The sequence below is a fragment of the Zalophus californianus genome, chromosome 6 (genome assembly GCF_009762305.2).
Source record: "Zalophus californianus isolate mZalCal1 chromosome 6, mZalCal1.pri.v2, whole genome shotgun sequence".
NCBI lineage: Eukaryota > Metazoa > Chordata > Mammalia > Carnivora > Otariidae > Zalophus > Zalophus californianus.
In genome coordinates, this window is record NC_045600.1 from 134,858,796 (window position 1) to 134,875,541 (window position 16,746).

At 43.7% G+C, this 16,746-nt stretch overlaps 1 long non-coding RNA gene across 1 annotated transcript; it reads right to left on the reverse strand.

The window, feature by feature from the left end:
• Window positions 1-744: 744 nt before the first annotated feature.
• LOC113910085 lies at window positions 745-11,808 on the reverse strand. Its single transcript, XR_003515910.1, has 4 exons — window positions 11,579-11,808; window positions 9,442-9,541; window positions 3,387-3,528; window positions 745-1,023 (listed from the first exon to the last, which is right to left on the reverse strand). It is a non-coding gene; the product is annotated as an uncharacterized LOC113910085 (long non-coding RNA).
• Window positions 11,809-16,746: the final 4,938 nt, after the last annotated feature.

Sequence of the window (16,746 nt, forward strand, 5' to 3'; positions counted from 1 at the left end):
GGAGTATTTTGGATCCTTTTGAATACCAACACATGCTATTCAATGGCCATTCCTTCTCATGTATGTAACATTCATAAATTGGGTGGCATTTTTCTCATTATCCAAGTATTTTCAGGTTAGCAGTCATCTTTAGTGACAACAACCAAAATGATGTCGAGCTTGACATGCAATTATCCTATGAAGAAAACATTTGCAATGGAAATTACTTTTGTGAAAAATGCACTAAAACAACATGTAGTTTATCTAATTAGATAATAATTTTAAAAGGTATGAATTAGTTTTGAAATACTCTACAAATATTTTTCTTTCTGCTCTTTCTGTAAGATTGTCAGTAATGGTATTCCATTTTCGGATGGAAAAGTAAATAACCAAACAAAGTGACTTTCCATTTCTGGCCCCCAAACAGTGCTCAAACCAGAAGTCCTTCTTTGGATTTTACAGGACAACAGAATAGGCTAAAACCTCCAAAGTAGCCCTGAATGGTTCAAATTACCTCTGAAACGTTTATGCATTGTAACTCTGATTGACTACTTATGACCATTTGCTTTTTTCAAAAACAACAACAACAAACCAAAAAAAACAAAACAAAGCTAAAAAAAGCTCCAAAATTAGGACTTCTTTTTAAATAAGATTTTATTTATTTATTTGCCAGAGAGAGAGGGAAACAAGCAGGGAGAGTGACAGGCAGAGGGAGAAGCAGGCTTCCTGCTGAGCAAGGAGCCCGACATGGGACTCGATCCCAGGACTCTGAGATCATGACCTGAGCCGAAGGCAGATGCTTAACCGACTGAGCCACCCAGGTGCCCCCAAAACAGGACTTCTATTTTTACTTGATACTTTAATTTTTTCCATCAATAGATCTCACCAAGAAACTCTTCCTTTTAGTTCTGTGTTTGCATTTCTATTAGTTTTGCATCTTTTGTGTTATTCCATGGAGTGACAGAAAACTTTAAATCTATCTTCAGAGATCTAGGGGGAGAAAACCTCCTCTTGGGTAGCTGCTGCTGCTGCTGCTGAACCTATCTATGGAAAGACAATTAATTATTATGTCAATCTGTTAAAACAAATTCCAGCATGTTTTTTAAAAAAAATAATTTCACTAAAATGAACGTCTCCACAAATCAAAACCACAGTGAGATATCACCTCACACAGAGGTGGCTAGTATGAAAAAGATAAAAAATAGCAAGTGTTGGCGAGGATGTGGAGAAAAGGGAACACTTGTGCACTGTTGGTGGGAATGTAAATTGGAGTCACTATGGAAAACAGCATGGAGTTTCCTCACAAAGTTACAAATAGGACCACCGATATGATCCAGGAATCCTACGTCCCTGTATTACCCAAAGAAAATGAAAACACTACTTTGAAAAGATAGGGACACCCCCATGTTCATTGCAGCATTATTATGTTTTAATATTTTATTTCTAAATCATCTCTACACCTCACATGGGGCTTGAACTCACAACCCTGAGATCAAGAGTCACATGCTCCACCAACTGAGACCACTGGGGCAGCATTATTTACAATAGCCAAGATAGGGAAACAACCTAAGTGTCCATCAATGAATGAATGGATGAAGATCATAAAAAAGAATGAAAATTTGCCATTTGTGACAATATGGATGGATCTAGAGTGAAATAAGTCAGATGTAGAAAGACAAATACTATCTGATTTCAATTGTATGTGGAACCTAAAAAACGAAACAAACGGGCGCCTGAGTGGCTCAGTCGGTTAAGTGGCTGCCTTCTGCTCAGGTCATGATCCTAGGGTCCTGGGTTAGAGACCCGCATCGGGCTCCTTGCTCAGTGGGGAGCCTGCTTCTCCCTCTCCCTCTGCCTGCCACTCCCCCTGCTTTTGTTGTCTTTCTTGCTGTCTCTATCTCTCTCTGTCAAATAAATAAAATCTTTTTTAAAAATTAAAAACAAAACAAAACAGAAATAGGGGCGCCTGGGTGGCTCAGTCGGTTAAGTATCCGACTCTTGATTTCGGCTCAGGTAATGATCTCAGGGTTGTGGGATCGAGCCTCACATCGGGCTCTGTGCTCAGTGCCAAGTCGGCTTGAGCTTCTCTCCCTCTGCCCCTCCCCGCTCACTCTCTCTCTCAAAGAAACAAAAACAAAAACAGAAATAGACTCATAGATGCAGAAAACAACATGATGACTGCTAGAGGGGAGAGGGAGCTGTGAGACTGGCAAAATAAGGACAGGGGAGTAAAAGGTACAAACTTCCAGTCGCAAAATAAATAAGACACAGGGATACAACATACACCATAGAAGGATACAGTCAATAATATGTAACAAGTTTGTATGGTAACAGATGGTACTAGATTTATTGTGGTGATCATTTCATAATGTATATAAATGTTGAATCACTATGTTGTACCATCTGAAACCAATATAATATTGTATGTCAACTATACTTCAATAAAAGAAACCAACCTCTCAGCTCATTCAAATGAAATTTCAGTTTAAGTTTTAAAATTGCTGTTATTGAAAAATGCTCGTGAAAATAAAAATCAAATATAATTTAGTCTGAGGGGGAATGTTGGGTTACTACTCCCCTTACAGAGGAAGTCTCTGAAACCTCTGAATAATCCTGGATTGTGATTCTAACTCAGTGATTCTCAAAGTTTCTGTGGGGATTCCAAACATCTTCACCTGGTGAATGGATAAATGGAAAATAATGTACACCTTCAAATTATCTCATTGAGAAATCTTTTGGTTTCCTTACAGGATAAATACATACTCCGTGTCCAAATTTTCATGCCACCATTTTTGTTAAATTATAAGAACTTCTGTTTATGTATTTGCTAAGCAAAACCTGTTCTCACTTAAAATAAGAAATTGAATCAATTTCCAAGATTTTTTTTCATTAAAAACAAACAAAAAGAGTAATAGATGCTTTCATGTCCTATTAGTTTCCTCAGGCTGCTAGAACAAACTGCCACCAACTGAATGGCTTAACAACAGAAATTTATTCTGTTACAGTTTTGAATTTCATGAAAAAGATGTTGGTGGGGTTGGCTCTTTTTGAGGATTGTTAGAAAAATCTGTTCCATGCCTCTCCCCTGGCTTCTGGTGGTTGCTGGCAATCTTTGCTGTCTCTTAGCTTATGGAAGCATCGTCCAATCTCTGCATCACCTTCCTGTGACGCTCCGCCTGCATGCAATGCCTGTGTCCCAGTTTTCTTTTTTTATAAGGACAGCAGTCATATTGGATTAGTGGCCCACCCTACTTCAGGAGGACCTCATCTTAATTAATGACATCTGCAATGACCCATCTCTGAATAAGGCCTCATTCTAAGATACCAGAGGGTAAGATTTTGACACATGAATTTAGGGGGGATGGATGCAATTCAACCGATAACACATACGAATACATTTATCTTACCAGATAGCCACGTGGCATTGTGCAAGAGACCTACCCACTCCAAGCCTCAGATTCTTCATTTCTTAGGAGGTGATTGTGACTGTTCTTACTCCCAGGATTGTGTCTCCAGGAGACCAAGGACTGGTCCATCCTATTAAAGAATCTGAGAGAGAAGCAGGCCCAGCTTCACTTCTTCTGCTCACAAAAGCATCTGTAAGCAGGATGCCCGTACCCCACCACCAGTGCTGGTGGTAAAGAGTCCTTTGTATTACTCAACTGCAATCCTTGTACATAAGCAACTCTCCATTACCAGCTTGGCAGCAACTATGCACATGGCTCCACTCCCCTTACCAGGATAGCATAGCTCCCACCTCTCACCCTCCCAGTACCTGAGTGGTCACCATTGAGGGCAGTCACATCTGGCTCCATATTCTTCCTCTGAATTGGTGGCACCCCAGCCAACTAATGCCTCCAGCCTCCCTTTCCCAGGTCTTGCCTTATTCCCTCAAGCTATTAAGGTGCAGAGCTGATGTTTTAGCCCAAGCCTCCATACCACCCCCAGACAATGGGTACATAACCGCACATTCCACGTTTCCTCTTATCATACGTCTTATTAGATCAGAAACTCTCCAATAACCATATTGTCAAAGCTATAGAGTGTATTCCTAATTCCTAGAATGGGATTCAATTCAATCCAACTTTTGGAGCAGTATATTTGTATAGCCAGTGAACCAGCCATAGAAACATCCTGGCAATGATTGTATTCACAAATGAATACTATCAAAATCTTATAAAATGTTTAATAAAACCTAGTAGACTGTACACTCACAAATAAGTTTATAGGGTCATAAAAGCATAGACTGAGAAAGAAATCAATCCAATGGGAAGATCAGTATGAAGGTTAATTTCATGTGTCAGCTCGGCTAGGATATGGTGCCCAGTTGTTTGGTCAAACACTAGTCCAGATGTTGCTGTGAAGGAGTTTTGTAGATGTAATTAACACTTACAATTGGTAGACTTTAAGTAATAAAGATTACTCTCAATAATGCCTCCTCAAATCCATTGAAGCTCTTAAGAGCAAAAACGGAGGTTTCCCAAAGAAGGAATTCTGCCTCAAGACTGTAACATGGAAATCCTGCCTGGTTCCGGACTCGCTAACCACCCCCAACCAGTCACGTCAGCCAATTCCTTATATTAAACCTCTCTAGGTGGAGAGATGATGATGATGATGATGGTGGTGGTGGTGGTGAAGATGACGATGATGATGAGGCATGTGTGTCCTGTTGGTTCTGTTTCTCTGAAGAACTGATTGATATGTTCAGATTTATTTTTAATGGTGGCCAAGAGAACGGGAAGAATTGTTTCAATAAAGGATTTGAGATGAACACATTGACAGGCTAGAAACCAAGTCATTAGCAATTTTCCACTCTGGGTAGTAGAGAAAGAGAGAAGAAAGATAATGGCACTTCACAACTCCACATGTTTAGCTTCCCACCTGAAAGTTGCACCAATAAGGCAAAGTCCTTCCAAAAAGGATGTCTAAGATGTTTTCTTAAATCCACATACATCAGACCCAAAGAGAGAATGAATTTTCAACCTACCTGTACAAATAAATGCTTAGAAAACTCCCCTGTTGACAGGCTATAAGCATAAGGTGGACTTCCCTTCTGTCTCTACATCGTTCTTGAAAGGATGCAAAAAGTAGGTTATTCTAGCCTCAAAGGTAATGAAATGAATCATGAATGACTCGATGGATAGCAGTGAACAGATAAAAATGTACATCTTCTGAGCCAAAAATAAGCTAATTAAATCAAAACTCAAAAGGCAAACACTAGATGAGGGGAACTATTCATTAATAATGAGGAACAGAATTAATATTTTTAATATTTAAAGAGCTCATAAGATTCAGGAAGAAAAACCCCAATAGTTAAATATGCAAAGGAGCCTACCAGAAAATTCTCAAAAACAGGTTATATCAGGGCGCCTGGGTGGCTCAGTCGTTGGGCGTCTGCCTTTGGCTCAGGCCATGATCCCAGGGTCCTGGGATTGAGCCCCACATCGGGCTCCCTGATCAGCGGGAGGCCTGTTTCTCCCTCTCCCACTCTGCCTGCTTGTGTTCCCTCTCTCGCTGTGTCTCTCTCTGTCAAATAAATAAATAAAATCTTTAAAAAATAATAATAAATAAAATCTTAAAAAAAAAAAAGGTTATATCAATGACCCACCAACATCTGGGAAAATGTCCAACCTCACTAATTCAAAGAAATGTAAACTGAAGCAACAACGAGATTGCATTTTCCATCTACCAAATTAGCAAAGATGGAAAAAAAAAAGAAATGATCCCTGATGGTCCTGATTGGAGTAAATAGCTATTGGAACACAATTTGGTAATACCTAAAGAACTTGACTTAGTAATTCACCTTCTGAAAATCTACCCAAGAAAGGTTGGATCACAAAAATGTTTCACACAGCATTATTTTAAATGGTAAGAAATTGAAATGTCCTGGGGTGCCTGGGTGGCTCAGGTGGTTTAACATCTGCCTTCGGCTTGGGTCATGATCTCCAGGTCCTGGGATCGAGCCCCTCATCGGACTCCCTGCTCAGCGGGGAGTCTGCTTCTCCCTCTTCCTCTGCCTCTCCCCACTGCTCCTGCTCTCTCACTCTGTATCTCTCTGTCTCAAATAATAAATTTAAAAAAATTCCTTTTTTAAAAAGATTTTATTTATTTATTTCAGAGAAAGAGAGAATGAGAGATAGAGAGCACGAGAGGGAAGAGGGTCAGAGGGAGAAGCAGACTCCCCGCTGAGCAGGGAGCCCGATGTGGGACTCGATTCCGGGACTCCAGGATCATGACCTGAGCCGAAGGCAGTCGCTTAACCGACTGAGCCACCCAGGCACCCCAAAAAATTCTTTAAAAAAAAAAGAAAGATTGAAATGTCCTACCAGAGAGGAATGGTTTTTTCATTTAGCTATCCAAATAATTCTTGAGTACCTACTATGTGATCACTCCCTGAGGTTGCTAAGCAATGGCTAGTTGTTCTAGATTAATCTTCCTTTAAAATGTGGGTAGAAATTTGTGTAACGAAATTAGTGATGCAGGTGATGATACATAAGCTTATGTATATGCTTGTATCTGCTTATATCATCACTGGAAATCTACACAAGGAAGGCATAACAGAGATGGCCTTTGGGAAAAGAGCTGGGGGAGGGGGCGAGGGAGAATTGCATTTCCCAGTGCTCTTGTACCATCCTGAATTTTTAAAACGTGTTCATGGATTTTGTTAACGTTTTGAAAGTGCGTGATACATAAATAATCTTATTTCTCGTAAGTATTTTCAAGTCATTTCATAGGTGTCTTGTCTTGAATGTGGAACGCTCTTCAAGGGAAGGGGCTATTTTATATTTCTTTGTATTCTCCCATTGCGTGTATGTAATGCTAGCACATAGTGGGTGTACAAAAATATTTGTTGAATAGGAAATAATGTAATTTGGTGCTAGCACATAGTGGGTGTACAAAAATATTTGTTGAATAGAAAATAATGTAATTTGGTGCTCAGATAGAAGTTAGTTAAAATAAATGTCAAAATCAATAGTTCTGTGTACTGCTTTCATGCTGACTTGTGTATTGTAAAGCATATCACTTATTGTTTATATCATAGTTTGCCAATCTCAAATGAGGAAGAAACAAGATAATTGATGAATTCTTCAATGAAACTATAGAGGGAAAAGCCAAATGACCTTTTAATTCCTATGCATCTACTTGTAATCTTAATAAATTAATTTAAAGACCCCTCGATATCAAGGAAACAGATAATCTCAAGGTTTTAATTATTATAAAATTTAAAATTTTTAATATAAGGGCTATTTTGTGCATTCAGAAGAGATTAGATTTGTTTTAATATTTTAGTATACCTTGTAAGACATTTGTAATCTACAACAATTCCTTTATCATCAGACACAGGTGGGGTTTTTTTGTTTGTTTGTTTTTATTCTCTTCTATATGAGAAACAGGGAACAAAGTTGTTAAGGTAATACATTGCATTCACCACTGAATTTATCTCTTTTCTACAGTTTCATGAATGAATGGACAACATCACTTGAAAGTGGCACCTGATTTGGTTTATTGATTCCCTTCACTGACTCCCTCCTTCCCCCCATAGTCATTTACTTTCAAAACATCATTGCCTGCTGAAGAAATTAGCTGGCATACTACCAAAAGGAAGTATATTTCACGAAATGAAGTTCCTGAAACGCAGCTTTTGTTTTTTGTTTCTTTCTGCTCTGCCAGCCACTTCAGATTATGAGAAAGTGAATTCTCTGCACTGTATAGCATAAGACAGTTCAGGACTGTTCCAGAAGGTACAGCTGCTATTTGGTACAAAGTACAAAGCCGGGGGTGGGGGGAGCTTGAGGAAGAGAATGAAGGAACTTTTGAACAAAGGACCCGTTTTTGTTTCTGACATGAAGGAAACAGTTGGATGTTGAGTGAAGTCCTAGGTATACTCCTGGTGAAAAAGCTGACAGAAAAGGCTCGTCCGATGCAAAAAGAGAATTGGTAGCAGAGCTGTAAACGAGGTCTCTTAAAGAGGGAGCAGAAAGGACGTAGCTCAGCGCAAACCATAGCGAGCAAACTTCTCCCAGCCGGTTGAAGGGACTTTGCTGCAAAATTCCTTAATGAAGGAGACCCACAGATTTGCTGGGATGCAGTTAGGCTAGATGGTAGGAAATTGGAAAATGTTATTAAACTCAAGAAGAAAGATTGAGATGCTGGTAACAGTAGCCCATGTATGTAGATATCAGTGCACCAACTGACAAATGACCAATTGCCAATGGCCAGGCTGTGTACCAGAAATCAGGAAAAGTGGCCCAGGGGAAAAAAACAAAAAATAAAACAAATGCCTTGTCACTGAGGGGGAGGGGACGGTGTGCTCTATTTATTCTGATCTCTTCAGTAAAGTATGTCCCTTGGTAAGAGTAAGAAAGAAAGACAAGGAGAAAGAGAAAAAATAAAAGGAAAGAGACAGACCGGGAAGAAATTCTCATTTCAAAGAGAATAAAGGACAGAAGGGGAAGAGCTCGAGGGAGAGGTGGGGAGCTGACATTTCAAGATGTCACCTCATTTCCCCTTCTCTACAGTTCCAAAGCCCGCTTTTATTCCCATTGTACAGGTGAAGGAGGCTCCAGGCTGGGCCGCTGCGGATGGAGGGAGCCAGGCTAGGACCCCCCCCCCTTTCCAGGCTGCACAGGAACATCCTCAGCAGTCAGGGAAGGGTATAGCTCTTAGCTGCAGTTCGGTCCGCCCGCCCGCGTGGATGTGTGAAGGGGACATCAGCATGCGGGACGGCACCTGCCGACCCGTTGCTGTAACATTAAGTTAAATTTCACCTCTGGGAAAGAGGTAATGAAGGGCATGGAAAAGCTTTTAACTCCTTTACATCAATCCTGAACACACAGGAATGGAAATTACAACCGGTCATAATGACATGCTAAAAGGCTTGGCCTTTGGAGAAAAAAGGAAAACAAAACAAAACAAAACAAAAAAACAACCAACTGGATTAGTTTTTCCTGGGAATGAAAAGCTGAAAGGAGACGTAGTGTTCCGTGATACAAAAATGAGACTGCAGGGACTTGCTGATATTTTAAATCATCATCACACACACAAAGAGAGAGAGAGAGAGAGGAGGAATGGTAACACAGTGGAGTGTTTATACGTACGGAGGCGAACTGTAAAAACTTAACTTGAGATTTTCTGCTCTCTCTCAAAACATCGCATATCCCTTGGAATTGGGGGACTGGCTTAAGGGGGTCTTGTCTACAAGCAAAGTGTATAGGCTGAGTTATTTGTTGGTGCTGACAGTTCGTTAGAGCTAGAAGGAGCCAAGATGTAGGCTCCCATGTGGTGTCAAGCACCGGGTTTCACAGAGGATAGGGCTGTGGTCCCAAACCCTCCCGGGTGCCCTCTGTCATGCGAACCCCCTTCAGTCCTAAGACTCCTCAGTTGGGCATCATTCACTGAGTCCCCAAAACTACCGTGTCCTCTCACTCCAGGGAGGGGCAGTCAGGGAGCACTTGGACTCACCTTCGGACCCCGGGTAGTCTAAGGGCCCCAGCTTCTGGCTTCAAGCCCTGCACTTTGTCCTTGTCATGGTGTTCCTCCTTCCTAGCTCTGGTCTCTGGATCTTATTAAAAGGAAAAATACAGTGTCCTCTTAACTGGCTAAGGCAAACATGAGACAAAACCACCATCATATGTTGGCTAATTGAATTTAAATAAAAAAAAACCACCATCATAAAACAAATGAACTTATTTTTAATAGGGGAAGAATACACGTAACATTTACCATCTTAACCATTTTTTTAAAAGATTTTATGTATTTATTTGAGAGAGAGAGAGAATGAGAGAGAACACAAGAGGGAAGAGGGTCAGAGGGAGAAGCAGACTCCCCGCCGAGCAGGGAGCCCGATGTGGGACTCGATCCTGGGACTCCAGGATCATGACCTGAGCCGTAGGCAGTCGCTTAACCAACTGAGCCACCCAGGCGCCCCACCATCTTAACCATTTTTAAAGGTACAGTTTGGTGCACTCATCACTATCATCCATCTCCAGAACAGCTTGCAGAGCTGAAACCCGGTACTCATGAAACAGTAACTCTCCATTCCCTTCTTCCTCTCCCCGGCCCCTGACAGCCACCATATTACCCTCTGAATCCATTGACTTGACTACTCTGGTACCTCACATAAGTGCAGTCTTATAATATTTGTCCCTTTGACGCTTACTTATTTCCCTTAGCATAATGTCCTCAAAATTCATCTGTGTTGTAGCGTGTGTCAGAATTTCCTTCCTTTTCAAGGCCGAATAACATTCGGTTGTATGTACATGCTCCATTTTGTTTATCCCTTCATCTGCTAATGGACAGTTGGGTTGCTTCCACCTTTTGGCTATTAAGCCGGTTTTTTTGCTTTGTTTTGTTTTTTATTTGAGAGAGAGAGAATGAGAGATAGAGAGCATGAGAGGGAAGAGGGTCAGAGGGAGAAGCCGACTCCCCGCCGAGCAGGGAGCCGATCCTGGGACTCGATCCTGGGACTCCAGGATCATGGCCTGAGCCGAAGGTAGTCGCTTAACCAAGTGAGCCACCCAGGCACCCACAGCCGGTTTTTAAAACCTCGCATTTGTACAGAAATTTTAAAGAAAGTTTGAAAGTACTTTTCCGTATATGATCTTGCTTTATTCTATGTATCTTCTTCATTGCATTTAGAGATAAATTCATAGGGTTGTTATTTTATAAGTTTTGAAAGGGAAATACATCACAAAATGTGGAAAACCACCACACAAAACACGGCACAGCAACCAGTCCATGGAGAGGCCTTATCGAAGGCAAGGAAAGTGAAGTGGCTCCCAGCTCTGTTCTCCTGGGACAGCCCTGGGTGTTGGATTGCCCCTGGCACAGTAGAGAAGTCCAGGACCGGGTTGGAACAGGCAGAAGGAAGGGCTTGCCCTAGATCCTGACATTTATCATCTGCTTCCCCGTTGTATGATCACAGGCAAATAGGTTCAATGTTGCTTAATATAAATGAGGTCAGGACACAAAGAAAATCAGCTCCCTTGTAATTTGTTTGTTAAACCTGACATTTGTATAATACAGGATGAGGGAGATTTCCCTTCCCCCCATGGTTATCCCAATCAGAGGAAAGCTTCTATGGAATTAACAATTAGAGAATGCAGCTGAAGAACATAACAAATATTTGTTGAGCTCACCAACATGTGTTAGTCATTCAGCAAATGCTTTTAAGGACCTGGTAGGTATTAGCTCTTTCACGTGGGTTGTCCCACCTTGACCTTGCAAGAACCTGCCGTGGCAAGCCTGTGTAGTTATGCTGAATAGGTTAGCACCAGGCACAGTGCTGAGAACAGCACAGCAATGGGGGGCCTGGCCTGGCTCCACCATGACCAGCTGCACCACCTGCACAAGTGACTTCACTACCCCACGTTTCAGTGCCCACATTTCTAAAATGAGGCCCGTAATAACGTCCAGCTCCTAGAGCTGTCACAAGGATGGAACGAGATGAAGCATGCAGTGTACCTGCCCACCAACCCCACGAGGAATCTATTCCTCATAGGCCCATTTCCCGGATGAGAATACAGTAGCTAAGAGAGGTTGAATAAGTAACTCTCCGAGGGCTGGTGTGTGGGGTGGTCACAACAGGACTGAGACTCACAGCTGGTGTCTGGTTCTCCAGGTCCCGGCTCTGCTCCATTTCACAGGTGTTTGCGGGGCTGGAGCCCCCCGGGGCCAGGAAGTCTGCGAGGAATGATGACCGCATCCTCCACTGTCCCGGGACGCCTGCATGTGGCTGTCCCCACTGCGTCAGGGGGAGGCCAGCAGCGGCCTTACCAGTAGCAGCTGCCTACTGGGTGCTGAACCCCTACACCGGGCTCTCGATGAGCCATGCCAGTGACCCGGCCCACGCTCATTTGCAACCCCGAGACCTTTCCTCTGTCTTCACGCCCACACACACCCCCCCCCGGTCCCCTTTCTCATCTCTCTCACCCCCTCTTTGTCTTCCCCTCTTCCTTTTCTTCTCACCTCTTTTCTCTCTTCCTTCCACGCAGCCTAATTTGGAATGGAACAAAATTATTCTGTGTTCACTAAATAAGGCATTAAGTTTCCGTTCTGAAGTTTTAAAAACAAATGAATTGAGTTTTTAGGCCAGGCTTTTTAAAAAACCTCAAGCATCGGTGGCCTGGAGAGATGGGAGAGTATCTTAGAAAGGAAAGCAAATCTAGCAGAATATTCATTGTAGAATCTAAGGGGTAAATAGATGGGAGTTCCCTGCAAAATTCTCTCAAGTTTTCTCTATGTTTCAGAATTTTCATGATAAAAATGTGGTGGTGGCAGGGAATCAATGAGTGGCTTTCTAGTTGTCACCAATTTTTGTTGAGAGGAGGGCTGGGACAATGGCCTCAAGATAAAAAAAGGTTTCTCATCTGTCCTGGAGGAGTGTATTTGTGGGGGCGGGGGGGGGGTCCCAGGGTTGGTGTCTCTTTTGGAAGGGAAATCACAGAGGGGCTCACCCAGGGCTGACAGACAAGCCAGGCGTCTTGGAACAAAGCCTGGCAGACGCAGACATTCAGCTGTTGGCTTTTCAAAAAGCCTCCCCAAAAGCTTTCACCTCAGGCAAGAGAATATGAGAACTGAACTGATTTTTTTTTTTATTTGAGAGAGAGAGAGAAAAAAAAAAAAACACAAGCACAAACAGGAGGAGCAGTAGAGGGAGAGGGAGAAGCAGGCTCCCTACTGAGCAGAAAGCCCGCGGGGCTCAATCCCGGGACCCTAAGGTCATGACCTGAGCCCAAGGCAGCTGCCTAACCGGCTGAGCCACCCAGGCGCCCCGAGAACTGAACTGATTTAAAGGGCTCAGGTCCCTTCCTAAGAGAAACAGCCATAGCTTGGTAGTCTCCAGAGGACCCCACCCTGTTCTCTCCCTCCCTGTCTGTGGGCCCACATCACCCTGAGTGATGGGCCGCGCCTCCCGCTGCCCAAGTTCCAGAACCAGCCCAGTCCCTGGGCCTGAAGGTCCTGCTACAAAAGATGACCATGGCATACTGGGCCAGGCATATGCGGGAAGGCTCACAGGGTATTTTCACTGCTGCTGCAGCTACCAGATCTCAGTGCTCTGCTGAGCTGCCGTCTGGATGCATTTTTCTGAGCTGTACGTCCACGGACGGATTGTCCTGGCACTACGGCCCTATGGAGCAAACTCCAGCAGTAATATATGCCTTGCGGGCTGGGGGAGGGCAAGCCATAAACTCTGCTCCCATCCTCCTTGACCCACGTGACATATGCATCTCAGAGGGGCCTGCATGGTAAATGCAACACAAACACCAGAGATTCACGAGGCCGACTTGTCGGAGCTTCCGATCAGAAACAGCCTCGGGCGCCTGGGTGGCTCAGATGGTTGGGCGTCTGCCTTCGGCTCGGGTCAGGATCCCAGAGTCCTGGGATCAAGTCCCACATCGGGCTCCCTGCTCCTTGGGAGCCTGCTTCTCCCTCTGCCTCTCTCTCTCTCTCTGTCTCTCATGAATAAATAAATAAAATCTTTAAAAAAAAAGAAAAGAAAAAAAGAAACAGCCTCAACAGTCATGAGAGGAGACTGGTCAGATAAATTACAGCACGGCCCTACAGCAGAAATCTCCGCGGCATCTTTTTAAAAAAGGGAGAGAGTATTTAGGGATTGACAAGGAATAATCTCCAAGCTGCATTGCTAAATAGAAATAAATAGGAAGATACAGAGCAGTGTATATCACGTGTGCCTGTACCTGGGGGCGCCTGGGGGGCTCAGTCGTTAAGCGTCTGCCTTCGGCTCAGGTCATGATCCCAGGTCCCAGGATCGAGCCCCTGGCTCCCTGCTCAGCGGGGAGCCTGCTTCTCCCTCTCCCACTCCCCCTGCTTGTGTTCCCTCTCTCGCTGTGTCTCTCTCTGTCAAATAAATAAATAAAATCTTTAAAAAAAAAAGAAAGAAAGAAAACCTATACTTGTATGGTCACATGTGCAAGAATACCTTTGTCTGGATGTACAAGAAGGAGGTGGTCTCGGGAGGTGAAGTCAGGGGCAGGGGTAAGATGAAGAAGCAGGGGAGCCTGGGTATCTGCCTTGGGCTCACGTCACGATCTCGGGTTTGGGATGGTTTTGGGATCGAGCCCCACATTGCCCTGCGTCAGGCTTCCATCTCAGCAGAGAGTCTGCTTCTCTCCCTCTCTCCTTTCCTCTCTCTCTCTCTGCCCCTCCCCACTGCTCATTCTGTCTCTCTCTCAAATAAATTTTTTAAAAAATCTTAAAAAAAAAGATGAAGAATCATATTCACTAGATACTATATGCTTTTTGTTATTTGACTTCTTATTATGTGTGTGTTTTCTATTTAAAAAGATATACTCGGGGTGCCTGGCTGGCTCAGTCGGTGGAGCATGCGAATCTTGATTTTGGGGTTGTGAGTTTGAGCCCCACATTGGGTATAGAGATTACTCAAAAATAAAATCTTAAAAAAAAAAGATATACTTATATTAAATGAGTAAAAACAAAACCAGAGTCTCAAAGCGACAGCCCTAGGACTGTCTTAGTCCAGCTGCCCGAGCTCCCTTTTCTACCTGACTTGTGAGTACCAGGTAATTAATTCAACACTGGGCCTGGAGGAATGCGGACGGTGAGGACCTGCTAGGGAGACCCCTCTCTCACAGCCTGCAGCAGGGAATGTTCTGGAAGCTGCACCACCACCACCACCACCACCACCACCAGTGCCCCAGGGCAGGCTCCCTCAGGCACTTGCAGTTCTAATTTCTGATTTCCAGGCAACGGGTTTCCTAAGAGGGGAGGAAAAGAGCAGGGCGGGGGGGGGGGGGGGGGGGGGGCGGATGCAGCCAGGCTGGAGTTGAGAGAGGAAGGTGTGGCCGTGTGAGGTCGGCGTGGGTGTTTCCAGGGCTCTTTGGCAAGATTCTCTGGGGGTTACGGAGCTGTGGTCTCTCATGTTCTGACCCTTGAGACTTTGACCCTAGACTCTGATGATGAACTGCCTGGGCTTCATTCCCATCCCATCCTGGTTTTACCCTTGACTGGCTGTGGGACTTGGGACATAATAAATTTTCTAAGTCTCAGTTTTTGCACTCAAAAGGTAGGAGGGGGCCCCTGGCTGGCTCAGTCTGTTAAGCGTCCGACTCTTGATTTCAGCTCAGGTGGTGGTCTCAGGGTTGTGAGATCCAGCCCCGCGTCGGGCTCTGTGCTGGGCATGGAGCCTGCTTGGGATTTTCTCTCTTCCTCTCCCTCTGCCTCCACCCTCAAAAAAAGAAAGAAGAGAAGAGAAGGGAAGGGAAGGGAAAGGAAGGGAAGGGAAGTAGGGGGGAAGGTGGGGATGGGGAGAGAATAATGCTGCTAAAGATGTTATGAGGTGGCTGTTGATGTTGCCTAGTTTAGAAAGATCATAGACTCTGGAGCCAGAGTGCCTGGGTTGAAATCACATGTACCGGTTTTGTGACTTTGGAAAAATAATTTAATAACTGTGCCTCAGTTTATTCACCTGTAAAATGGGCACAATAATAGTACCTATGTGATAGGGCTTTGGTGAGATATAAATAAGTCAACACTTGTAAAATGCTTAGCCTAGTGCCTGGTCTATAGCAATTTTTGAGCCAGAGAAGGTCTTAACCCAACATTTTATTTTTAGTAATGAGGAACTGTGGTCCAGAGAGGAACTTGCCCAAGCGTGGACTGTTTATTAGTGACAGAGCCAGGAGTAAAACCCAGTGTCTCAACTCCCAGTCTGGAATATTTTCCACTGTTTACTTTAGGCCAAAATGTTTTCTTACATCCCAGCATAAAATTAGAAAGAAGTGAGGAAAAAGCTGTTTTGGATCAAATAAAACAATATTGGGTTCAAATTCAGTGTGTGGCCACAGCCAAGTTTCTTGACCTCCCTAAACTAAACCTACTCTTCCTTGGGAATAAGATGAGGATAAATATATGAACCTCCTAGTGGTGTTGTGGTAAGTGCAAGATGCCTGGCACAGAGCATTTCCCAATAAATGGTAATAAGGGGCGCCTGGGTGGCTCAGTTGGTTAAGCGACTGCCTTCAGCTCAGGTCATGATCTCAGGGTCCTGGGATTGAGCCCCGCATCGGGCTCCCTGCTCAGCGGGGAGTCTGCTTCTCCCTCTGACCCTCCCCCTGCTTGTGTTCCCTCTCTTGCTGTCTCTCTCTCTCTGTCAATTAAATAAATAAATAAAATCTTAAAAAAAAATAAAAATAATAAATGGTAATAATACCAATACTGATTATCAACAGGTGATGGGGCACCTGGGTGGCTCAGTCAGTTAAGCATCTGCCTTTGGCTCAGGTCAGGGTCCTGAGGTCAAGCCCTGCATCGGCCTCCCTGCTCAGCAGGGAGTCTGCTTCTCCCTCTGCATGCCCCCACCCATCATGCTCTCTCTCTCTCTCAAACAAATAAATAAAATCTTAAAACAAAACAAAAAAACATGTGATGGTGTAGTTGGGCTCAAGAGTCCCATATCCATGGATAGATGACTTTTATAAACTCCTCACTCTTCCAGGGGCTTGCAAACTCCTGAGCCCATTGTGGATAATTATTAACAATACAGACTCGTTTGGGGCAATTATTTTTAAAACAAATTGGAAATGTAAGAATAAGCTCTCAAATATCCGGGGTAGGGATGAGTTGGTTTTATGGCATGTGGCTAGGAAATATCATGGCAAATAAGGTTGGTCTTTAAGTTGAGTAATAATATTTCTGATCCAAAGTAAGTATGACATGACCAGGAACATGCAAATCAACACCACCATGAGAAACAACTCCATGCCCATTAGAAGGGCTAAACTTTGA